The sequence below is a fragment of the Diplotaxodon limnothrissa genome, linkage group LG23 (genome assembly GCF_057381915.1).
Source record: "Diplotaxodon limnothrissa isolate DT_005_m linkage group LG23, D_limnothrissa_male_GT1.1, whole genome shotgun sequence".
Taxonomy (NCBI): domain Eukaryota; kingdom Metazoa; phylum Chordata; class Actinopteri; order Cichliformes; family Cichlidae; genus Diplotaxodon; species Diplotaxodon limnothrissa.
The window spans coordinates 7,516,254-7,528,972 of NC_140617.1; the positions used below are offsets into that span (position 1 = coordinate 7,516,254).

Genomic DNA, 12,719 nt, shown 5'->3' on the forward strand with positions numbered 1-12,719 from the left:
ACTGCCTGCTGAACTAGAGGCACACTTGTTCTTATAGAACTCCAGGCTGGTGTTTCAGCCACTAGACAGCTGCAGTAACAATTTTGAGGCCTTCTTTTTTGTCATGTAACCGCTGTTGGAATTGCAATTTTTCTTTTTCTTCCCCCAGCCCCAAAAGGAATTCTCAGAAATTCAGCTAGGCTAATGTGCAGCGTGGGTGGACTGGCTATTTAGATCAATGTCAAAAATGCCCTTTTACCACGCAGCTGCTATATAATACTTTAGCTTCATTATGACGTGGTGAGCGGTGATCACATGCATTTTGACAGTTGCTTCTCAGCGTGTGATAACTGCGTTGACCCATGATACCAGGGATGGATAATGCTAACAAATGCAATATGTGGCTGCACAAGTAGCTAGAGTGAGCTTTAATTTTTAAAAAGCAATTAAAAATCGACATCTTTTGATGATATTGGGGTAATTTTGGATCAAGGCTGTCGCTCAAGAGTATTTCCATCATATTTATGAATTTCTGGTTGGCCTATAAAATGTCAGAAAATATTGAATATCCTCACCATATTTTCAATAGTTCAAAGTATCAAGGTGGTGATGTTGCCAAACCAACAGTCCAAAATATTTTTGGTTTCTATTACATGAGACAAAAAGGGAACATTTTCCTGATGTGAAAATCCATCACTAGATAATGCTATAAAAACTAAGTACAAAAACGGCTAATGCTGTTACTGATTAATCAGCTAAAGGTTAGTCTTGTTTTAGATCAATAAAAATGTCATCATGCTGATAAAACATCCTAGTGCCAAAGTTGCTTCATGATAAGAATTTGATCATTGAGGAGTTCACAGATGATTTCACGGTGCAGTATGCCTCTGCAACTATCCCTGCAACCACTTCACTGGCATTACTTCTGCATTGCCAGATGAACTTTTACATGTCCAAAGCATTTAATGATTTATTGATTATTATCTATGAAGTTACCCTGATACAAAATTTATCAGGAAATTGCATTTCTTTTCATCATTGCTTTATATCTGTCTGCACAAATCCCTCATCAAAAAGGAGATTAGATTGTGGAAAGTACACTTCTTTTATTGTTATATGCTGGACAAAGTGCAGTGATATGCAGCATCTTTGCATAGCATTGGACTTTAGTCCAGACCTCGTGTTTTTTGCTCTTTTTTTTAATCCCACACTCTCCCAGTCTTTTTACAGAAGTGCAAACAACCTTTTATATCATACACCAATAGGCACGCCTTCTCTTCTAACCTCTATTAGTTGATCTTTTACCCTTCCTTCTCTTCATTTCCTTCATTTCTGCTCCACTGTTTTGTTCCTCGCCTCGTCTTCCTGAGCTTTTTGGACTACCGAAGTTGAGTGGACACTATATATTTTTATCTGCTAAGGCTCATGAACTGGTAGGTTTTATATCTTTAAGTTTTATACTTTTTCTGGACAGAACAGAAATTTAGTTGACATTTAAAAGGTGTATGTAGCCGTTTGGGTCTTTAAAACTACATGTGATTTTGTTTGTTTTATATGGTTAAAACGAACACCGTTCATTCACTGTAAAAACATCTGAAACCTAGCAGAATGTAACTTGGTTGACCTTTAGTACCAACATTGTTATTCATCAACGAATACACCTCAGAGGAGAAGCGTGCTGCTGATAAGGACTCGGTGCAATGGTGTCAGGATACAAAGGTAGCACTGATAAAGTGTGAGTGTGCGCGTAGGCTGGACAGAGCACAAGTATTGAGAACAGCGTGTGCGAGTAGTGTAGAGGGGGTCTTTATGATTATTCATTATTGAGATGGCAGGAGAGCCGAATGAGTGGAGCCAGCAATCTAACTCTGAGCCTGATGGACGGAACACAATTACCCTGTAAGAGTGAGAGGTGGGAGAAAGCCCAGTCAACACACATATGTGGGGCCCAAATAGGGAGCAGCAGGGCTAATATTTGGGGCCCACTTGGGAAACCCAACTGGGGTCCAGCTAATTTTGTCCTCAGTTTCCATGGTGGCCCCAAATGTGTTTTCCTAGATGGGTTTATGCTGGGTCCCAGATAAGCCCCAAATCAGGCCCAGTCAAAAAAAATATGTGGGGCCCAGATGGGTAGAAGCAGATCTGATATTTGGGGCCCACTTGGGTTACCCACCTAGGACCCAGCTAATTTTGTCCTCAGTTTCCATGGTGGCCCCAAATGTGTTTGCCCAGATGGATTATTGATGGGACCCGGATGGGCGCCAAATCAGGCCCAGCCAACAAATGAGTATGGGGCCCAGATGGGTAGAAGCGGGTCTGATGGTTGGGGCCCACTTGGGTTACCCACCTGGCACCCAGCTACTTTTGTCCTCAGTTTCCATGATGGCCCCAAATGTGTTTTCCCAGATGGGTTAATGATGGGTCCCAAATCAGCCCCAGACAATAAATGAGTATGGGGCCCAGATGGATAGAAGCAGGTCAGATACTTGGGGCCCACTTGGGTTACCAACCTGAGACCCAGCTATTTTTGTCCCCAGTTTCCATGGTGGCCCCAAGTGTGTTTGCCCAGATGGAATCTTGGATAATGTAAGTAAGCTATAATTTAAATCACCTGTACAACAAAGCCAGTTTATCTTTTTTATTAATACTGATTACTATGAAATTTTAAAACAGTATGCTTTTTTATATAATACATTTTTTGTTTGGAGAACATGTTGACAAAAATGTCCACAGTATACACAAAACAATAACAAATAAATGTTATACAGTTTAAAGGAAAAACAAATGCAGCAAACCACAGCTTCTCACTCATTCACCAATCCATTGGTCCTGAAAGAAATAAAATAAAATAAAAGATTAGTGCATTTTCACAAACAAAATCAGATTTGCGATAGTACTGAAGTTGTTTTGGAGGTTGTGCTGTTCAAGTTGTTTGACCTCCTACTAGGGCTGCCACAAACGATTATTTTGATAGTCGACTAGTCACCGATTATTTTTGCGATTAGTCGACTAATCAGATCATCATCCATTGAACGTAAAAGTACAGCTTATTGCACCAGCAGCATCTGCTCTTATATAACTATCATTAGCTTACAGCTTTAAGTGTTTAAGGTCTGTGCTAACTAAAAATAAAGACAAGATGATAGTTTATTACATTTTAATGAAATGTGCAGATTGTTTCGGTGGAGTTTAATAAACTCAGCCGATTTACTCAGGAACAAATAAAATACTGAAAAAAGCCAAACAATAACATTTTTAAGTTATCTAAGTGACTTGTATATGTTTAACCTGAGTAGGGCGGTGGGTTTGAAAACGATCTGCCGGGAGTCCGGTGCTCTCATGGCCCCCGGCTAGCTATCGAGCTAGTGGGTAACAGAGACGTCTCCGAAAACGTCAGAGCGCTTTTGAAAATATGTGGTGTCTTGATAAACTGAGAAGATATTTGAGGTTTACACAGCTACATTCTCGCCTGAAAATATGTTAAACGTTTATTTTGTGACCCAGAAAGAATAATAAGAGTAATATTAAAACTAACTAGCTGCCGCCATTGTTGACAACTGCGCTGGGCCGCGCTATGAATTCTGGGACACAGTTTCTTCTTCTTCGGGGTTTAACGGCAGCTGGCATCCTTGTACATGCAGTGCTGCCATCTTCTGTTTCAGTCCGTTATTACACTCTTAAATCCTGCTACTTATTCTTGCTTTTGGGATCTTACAAAGCTTCAAACGACGCGTCGACTATTAAATCAGTCGTCGACGATTTTGATAGTCGACGTAATCGTGACTAGTCGACTAATCGTGGCAGCCCTACCTCCTACATTGAACTCTTTGAAGACCATGAGTATTCATGGAAACAGAAAAGCTATTTACAAAATGATTTACCAAGTAGGCTGTTAGGTTTGCAGCATAAACCTATTCGCTGGAACGTTGAAGACAATATAATTACACCGCAAAGCAAGACACGAAGTAGGCAAGTTCTTCATGTTACTCGTGCACGGGAGAGAACCGGACAGAGCGCCGTCCCTTCGCTTGACCCCAGTTGCTCTCGTCCGTTCTCCCATACCACTGTCCTTTTATTGAGGTTACATGAATATGCATAGGTTCATTAACATATGACGTCTACATACACACAAAGAGTACCTTGCCTGTGTGTGTGTGGTGGATGTGTGTGTGTGTGTGTGTGTGTGTGTGTGTGTGTGTGTGTGTGTGTGTGTGTGTGTGTGTGTGTGTGGGGTACTGCTGATCAAAGGGTCATATAACATCCTTGGTCAGGAAGAGGGTAGACTAGACCCCCCCGGTGAGGAAGTCCAGCAGTTCATCTAAACAGAAAAGCACTTAGACTAGAACAAACGTACGGTAATCCTACCATAAAACAATAAGACAAGATGCGAACTTTTCCCATGCCCCCAAGATGCAGGTGTGCATTCCAGGAATGCACACCAAGCCTCTGTAGCCTGTTAAAGATCACACAACTTATCACTACACAATTAATTATACACCTCTTAGGATGAGACATTCTTTCAATCTACAAATGATTATATACTTCTAAGCATATATGAGTAAATGTTTCTAAGCATAAATGACAATCAACAATACAAAACCTATCATAGGCACTCAAAAATTAAATTAATGTGAAATATTTTACCTTAAAACATTTAAGACAAATGTTTAAAAGATGTCTACATAGTTACAATGATAACTGGTGTTGTGGGCTGTCTCAGTGATTGGCACAGAGCTTAGAACAGGCAAGTGGTTAACCAGTTTTTTGCATGGTACAGCACCTCATAATGAACACAAAACAAAATAGTAAAATGTAACAAGGGCTACATCTACCAAGGAGAAAACAGATTCCACTTCTTGAGGTGTGTGCCTGGCGGGCGCCAATAATTTTCATGTAAATCAAAAATAGGGCCATCAGATAAATCAGTGTGTTACTAATTACACTGGAAAAAATAGAGGCTGGCTCTGGAGTTCATGGAGCTTATTCACATTCTGTGAGCAACCAAAAAACTGTTTAGTGAGAGACTTCTTCAAGTATGCTACAAGCCAGAAAGAAACGTGGTCATTCCTGCCAGCAGCCACCAACCTCCAGAACAACATGAGCTGATGGTTTCATCTCCACAATTTGTACAGTCTATCTAAACCACGTGTCAAAGTCAAGGCCTGCGGGCCACATCCGGCCTGGCATACATTTATATCCGGCCCGCAAGATCATTTTATATAGATGTACTATTATTGTTATGCATGGCCCGGCGATATGAGGCGCTAATAATATACAAACTACAGATCCCATAATGCAGCGCTGAAGCCTTCTTGCTGACCGCTAGGCTAACTGGGAACATTCCCGCGTCAATCAAGTCAAACTTCTGTTATTGCGAAGCTAGCCGCTCACAATGGTGGAGAGAAAAGTTGATTCTGAATGACTGCAGCTGTAGTGAGCATCCGTTATTCAAACATCAACAAAATATCTTACAACTAATGAACTTACCATATAGCACTTCAAAAACTTTAAGCCCTCGAAATTCCCACTTTCCATGGCACCCAACGAAGTTATATTGCCTGGAAAGAGCATTGTCCATAATGTAGGCCATCATTCTTCTTGTGGCTTCATCAACAGTGATCTCTGCCACAACAGCAACCTCAGGGCACACAAGGACAATAATTTTACTGACAGTAGTACCATCAGTCACACCTAAAAGAAAGCAAGCACAGCTACACAGTAATTAGGCTCTATAATATTGATGCTAATTGACTGAGAAAGAGTTAGGTGTCAAAGTCAAACACTGTCTGATGTGAATGCAAAGAGCTAAATGATTCACCAAAAGTAATTTCTTAAGTTTTGGGTTTGGCATGGCACAACTTATAACTAGGTAATGTTTGGAGAAGTTATTTTATTAACAAAAATAGCAACTTTTGTTCAGCTCTCCTCCCACTCCTTCATTGCACTGACCATGTTCGAACAAACAGCAACTTTCCTTGATCATAACTGCTAGCATGAAACACAGACTGATTGAGGCATTAATCATTGAATATTGTTATTACATCATTATTATTTACCACTTCTTTTAGGAAGACAGGGTCTGCCAGTTTTTGCTCCAGTGCTGCCACATCTGCTACTGTCCGGATGGGAAATACAGCACCCTCGGGTAATACTGCAGCAACTGGTCCATCACGTTGTGTAAGGAGAGACTGTAGCATTCGACTGTGGACCCTCTGAGTGTCCTTAATGTCTTCCAGGAGGGTTAGAACACCTACAAACATGCTCGTATTGGTGGCTTGTAGAAGTTGTCTTGGAACTGTTTGTGAAACGACAGGTGAAGGAGTTGAGGGTTGTAGCGGCTGAACAAATGGATGAGTGATGTTCAGGAAGTGAGTTTCACTTGAATGTCTATTCTCCATTGCTGATGGTGGTGAGGTCTCTGGCTGTTCCGCAGTGTTGTCCCAATCCTCATCAGAGCTCGACGGGATCACTGGCCTTAAAACAAACAAACAAACAAAATACAACAAACATACACACACAAATAAATAATAATCCAAACACATAATTTAGGGTACTGGTTAGTCCTACAAACTAAAAACATTAATGTATATAATGGCATCAAAAAAAGTCTAAAACAGATTTTTAAAAGTCAACAAGTTATAAAGCGCTATTTTGAAATCATATCTGAACCTGATGAGCAGCAAGGGTCTGCTAAAGAAACTGTCAGGTTTTTTTTTTCTTATAATCTCAATAATAAATTTTTGCTTTTAAGGTGTTTTCAACATAATTACCTCCTTTTCCGCTTCCCTTTCCCAATCTGCTTCCAGAATCCAAATAAATTCCACCAAGGAAGGTTTCTAATGGGAAGCAGGAAATGCTGTCTAAAGGGCCAAACTTCCGTACATCTTGAGCTAGGTGTATTAAAGAATGTATATTATAACCAACAAAGTCAAGACCATAAATCAAAGCAAAATCTTTCACAAACTGCTTCAAAACATCCTCTACATAATCACAGTCAGTTATCAATATACAAATCAGGACTTAGAAGAATTCTTGTAGATACAGATAACAGTATAAAGTATCTATACATTTGGCTTGGTATATTATTCAGTAGAACTGGGCTTGTGTAAAGCAAAACTTGTCTCAATTCAGTTGCTTTCTACGTGCTAATTTCAATGAGAGCCCTTGGTTTCCTTGCAAAACTTTAAGGAAGATATTGCCTGACAGAAACCATGAATGCTGAAATCAGTTAGAATTTGCATAGACTGTCTGCATTTTCGGGGACTTTTTAACCAAAGATAAATAAGCTTGCGCATTACCCCCATATCCCACACCCAGCTCGTTCAAAGTGACACCCCAACCTGGTGCTCTTTGTTGGCCATAGCACAAAGTTTCATCAGTCCTTTAGTCAACAGAAATTTCATGATAACATAATCTTTAGCATGTTCATCGCAATCGTAGTGCTCTTCCTCAAGTGTTTTATTCTCAAAAGAATCAGAGTACAATATTAAGTCCTGATGATGCTCATTTTACTGTGAAACGAAACTAAAATGTTCAACAACTTTCTGAGCTCTTTGTCCTCTGAGATTGCTCCATTGCTTTCTGAAAGACAGCTCACAGATTCTGAAGCTCCAGGTTTCATCACTCTCCAATCAAAATTCAAAATTAACTGAACCAGCAGCAAAAGAAGATCCAAACTACGCTTCACATTTGATAAATACTGTCATTAATTCCCTCTTCCTGTCTTGTTTCCACCACGATTGAAAAAAAAACAAAACAAAAAAACAAAACATCATACTTCTTGCACAGCTCTCTCGTAGTATACTTCAAGAAAAGTTTCCCCATCTGAAATATGTTTTCCACATTATTCCCTTGCTTATTATACATCAGTGTACAGTTGTGCTTAGCGCTGTTGTCAGTTGTTTTTTGTGCCAAATTATGCCAAATTGCAAAAAACTCACCTTGTTCACTAATAAAACCTCTAAAAAAATTTCTGTAACTTTGCTCTGCTTTACTTCAGCAGCATCAGGTAATGTTCATATATTGATTCATGGTTTTCTTCAGTTTTTGTTCAACTGCAGAATATTGCTAAGGCTATCTGATTTAAAAAGCCACTCCAGGAAAATCTCCTTTTTTCTGTGTTTTATCCTCAGTTACTTTGGCATAAAGACATCTCCTGTGATGCTTACACCAGCCTTAAAAGCTGTTGTATTACAATAAAAGACCCTGACATCACTTTATAAAGTAACAATTCTAATTGTTACAAACTCAAAAAAAGATTCCTACTAGTATATTTCTGGCATGCATCAAATTTTAAATAGAAATGAATTTTGAAATATACACTGCTTCTTATGTCAAAGTCTGTAAAAATAAAGAAAGAAAGAAATCACACATAACCCTTGCTACTATTCACTCCACTGTCCAACAGCAAAATCAAACCAATATACAGATATTAATAACATATTATTGTAATAGTGTGACTATGCAATTTATAAGTAGCCATAGTCATAATCAAAACAACAAACATCTCAAGTTTTGAGATAATTGCAAACCCTCCTGGCCAATAACCACACAAGCTGTCCATGCAGGAAGGCTGATAAAGGAGCATGCACAAAATTCAAACAAATTTAAGCCATAATGAAACAAATTAAAATAACAGTGTGCATGCACAAATAAGGCATCAGACAAACACTTAAAGATCACAGATCTTTAGGACCACATCCAAAGAGCAATTGCTTTTCTTTTTTATAAATAAATAAATGTGTAGATTCTAGCCAAATATACATTACAAAAAGGAAAAAAGGAGGGCCACAGCAATCATAGTAAAAGGAGTTGGCACTGTGGCCCTAACAAGACCGACCAGTTCTGCTTAAATAATCAGTTTCCCTCATGTACAGAGCTTGCACAACAGTAAGAGGCAGATTCTTGAGTCAGTACAGTATTTCTGATGAAGTTCTCACTAAAACAACTACACATATAAAGTTGCATACTAAAGTGTGTATAAAAAAAAAAAAACCCAAACAAATCAAGAATACCTATATTTTCTTTTTTGCTTTTTCTGGAAAAATGAGAACAATGGCAAGAAAAATGATGATTATGTCTTCTACAGAAATAGAGTGCTCACTGATCTGCCTCTCTGACTGCTGTGCATGCTCCTGACACAGGGGCAAAAGCTGGGGACTAGTTGCTCATGGCCATGGCCTACCCTCCTCACTTAGCCGTGAGGAATGAAGCTAATAAAGACAACACCAAAGCAATTTTGGTTGCTCTGATAGTGAAAATACCCTCCCATATTCCTCCTAAAAAACTAGAACTTTGTTAAATTGGTCTAATACAGTCCTTTATTAATACTAATCATAGAGAAAAACCAAGATAATGTTTAAGTACAACTTGATGTTAAGTACATGCAGTCATTAATTTTGGTGCTAGTTAAGCAGTATACAGGACACCAGACAATGCTTTCAAACTGTGAAAATTGGCTAAATCCAAAATTACCTAAAAATTTAAACTAGCTTAGCCTTGCGTGAGTGCTAGGAAAAAGTTCGCCAGCACTTGTGCCATACATTACTTTGCAGCATCATAACTTTGTAAACATTTCATTTATACTTAGGGATTCAAATTAAGTCAAAAAGTTCTTACCGTTAGTGCAGAAAATAAGTCCGTAGCTCAAAGATGAACTTAATCCAAAAATTGCCAGCTTAACTGTCAGCTTTGTCCAAGGGCGCGAAATGAAGAATGTTCCAGAATGGGGGGACGGGTTTGAGAAAACCTCGTGATATTTCATGAAATAACGCGAGATTTCGAAAAGCACTCCTACATGGAGTGAAATTTTTTTCCCACTCAAATGTAAAACCATTTGTTTTATTTTATTAAGCGTCTTACAATTTTAAGTCACATCTGTTCTTTGTGTTTCACTATTTTATATGTATATTTCATCTTAATTCATGTTTATACTTACACATGACTAATAATTATACTTAACTAAGATCGTTAAACTCAGTTGCCTGTTCATGCAACTTCCCATATGTTACCCATATGGTGCCCATAGAACATAGCCCATCTGGGCTGGCTCAAGTGGGTCCTACTTGGCTAACCCAGGTGGGTCCCAGATTGGATGCCCATTGTAAGCCCATCCCCACTTGGAACCCCCATAGCCCATGTGGGGCCCACATACTGGTGTTTACTGGGAAGGCGAGGTGGATAGAGAGAGCACGCCCTTTCTCTCTCTCTTCCTTTCTTTTTTTCTTTCCACTAACTTGGCATACTTTCCTGTAGCTGCAGATGATTTCTGGGCATTAAGCTCCTGTTGGCAGCATCCTGTTTATGAAGTCATACACACATACAGTACAGTGAAGCGCGTGCACACACATACAGATCGTCACATCTCCCGCTAGCGCCTGTTGGCAGCGCCCCATTTACGGACGTCCAATTTACTGCTCATTCCCTTCTCCTCCTTGCCTGCACTATGCCTCTCCTCTGGCGTGGCTTCAGATTGCTGTCTAAATCCAGACACACTAAGCCATGTTCACATCCTGCTCTGCTGCTACATTTAGCTTGCGCGCTGATTCCAGGTCAAACCACCACTACAGCGTTCACGATGGCTTTTGATGGTGCTGCTCTTTCCTTCACTTTATCTGTGCATGCTTTCAAGGCAGGGAATTTGTACAGCTGAAGCTAGACATGGACTGTGTTTTGAGAAATTAGCTTGTTCTCCTCTCCAGGGACGGTAGCTTAAGATGTAGAACTCTTCGCCGAGTCTCTGGAGAAACAACCATATGTCTGGAGAGCTGTGCTGCAGCAGATTTTTCATTTTCAGTCTCACAATCCTGTTTCTTGCTCATTTTCACCAGTGAAGTAGTGGCTGTTTTGCTTGTAATGCTTGGATGGGTAGAACATCTTTAAATAAGTGAGTTGTTCTCTTACAGGAGTAATTTTGCAGACAGGATGTAAACTGTGAACCCATTTCACAGTTTAAAGTTGGTCTAAATTTGTTTGTGAAATCAAAGTTGCACTACAGAAACTTGTCTACGAGGTCTTATTTGTGTGTGCGTTTGGTTGTAGATTGTGCGTGTGCAGTGAGAATTGCTGGACTGCCTCGTCTCTGGTCCAGTTTGAGGATTAACAGACTGCTTCTTTTTTTTTTTTAAACACAAGCTCCAGATGCTTCATGAAAGACTTCACAGCTAGAAGGAGGAGAACAAATTCAGAGAACAAAAAAAGGAAGGAGAAGAGACGGACAGGGGACATGTTCAGGGTTGAAGCTGAAGCTGCTCAGACCCCATCCTTTCTTTTCTGATTTTACTTCCTTGGGCTTTTTTCTCTCCCCTTTTACCCCTCGCTCATTGTCTTTCTCACCCGCTCTATGTTTCCTCACCCCTCACTTTTTTTCCACTCTGTTCGTTTCTCTTCCCTCTAACCCTTCTCTCTTCATACTCACTCTCTCTCCATCCATTTGGTGGAACAGTGCTGCTGATAATGCCTGTAATTGGAGTGACTCACACTTTTCCAGTGTGTTTGGACCAGATAAAGAATATTGTCAGCATTTTGCCGACATGGCCTCTGCTGGCAGAATTAAATGGACTCTGTTCTGTTCTGTCTGCAGCAAATTAAAAGCCTCTCAATTCATCTGTTCTCGCCCAAGGCTTACAGGGGCCTCCTATTCACACAAAAACACCGTGGAGAGGGGGAGGAATAGAATAAGAGAGATTTCCCTCTTCCCCAAGAAGCACAAGTCTTTTGGTTTTGTTTAAATCGGCACTCGGCCACTGTTAGATGGAGACGGAGAAGGAAAGAGAGGTCAAGACTTACAGTCTAAGAAGATTGGAAGAGCAGCTCAGAAGGTAGTCAGATTCATTATGTAGCATGTCAGCTTGCAGCTGCCCGTCTTTGTGCTTTACCATCTCCAAGTAAGAAAAAAAAGCTATTCTGGATTTGTGTGCACATGTAAATGAGCGTGCTTTCATGCATTCACACAACAGCATTAAAGTGTGAATCTGAGTGTTTTTGGCTGCTAAGTTATGGTAGTCACTGCCAGTCAACACTTAGGAATAAGTAGCAGCAGATGGGCAGGAAAAATACAAAATGCTGGGGCCAAAGGGGCCTGTCAGTCCTAAGAAGGGCAGCTGGAATTAGCATTAAAAAGAAATTAATACAACCTTGGTCTTGTTAGTTTAAGCTTCTGTTCGTGCTCGTAATAATAACACTGGAACCCTCAAGTTAATTGCTAAGATATCAGATAATTGCTGTCAGGATACAGAATGCATAAATATTAAAAAAATTGACCTGTTAGAAAAGATAAAGGGAGCAAATTGTCTGTCATAATTCTCTATCACTGTTTCGACTTCCTGGTTCAGCTCTGTAGGGTGCTGTAGCAATGTTTCAACCCGAGCATATTATTTTCAAGCTAATAAAAACACTTTGGAAGCTTTAGCAGAACTATGAAGAAGTAAAGCAAATGTTGTGAATTATAATTGTTTTATCTTTTGTTGTTCAGCAAGTATGGGTCCACTTATGGTCATTAAATCGTTCATAGCTGTAAACAAGGTTAACCGTGTTCCCCTGCTGTTATTTCCTGTTACTTTTGGTTCAGACTCAAAGTGAGAAATAAAATCCCCAGTGAGTCTTTTTCTTTCCTCTCACCAGCAGCATTGTGTCATTGTCATAGAAGTAGCGAGAGCAGCGCCAATGCTGCTCTACTGTTCTATCTTTGCGGCATGCGGTATGGCAGGTAGATGTTGCTATCACAGGCACCGGGTCTAACA

The 12,719-nt window shown here is 39.9% G+C and overlaps 1 protein-coding gene across 4 annotated transcripts in view; it reads left to right on the plus strand.

Moving 5' to 3' along the window:
• The first annotated feature begins 1,228 nt into the window (after window positions 1–1,228).
• Window positions 1,229–12,719, plus strand: part of dab1a (DAB adaptor protein 1a) — an 81,982-nt gene continuing 70,491 nt past the window's right edge. For all 4 annotated transcript variants that reach the window (XM_085348749.1, XM_085348748.1, XM_085348750.1 and 1 more), the window contains exon 1: window positions 1,229–1,412. The gene's annotated coding sequence lies outside the window, so the exon portion shown is untranslated. The remainder of the gene's footprint in view (window positions 1,413–12,719) is intronic.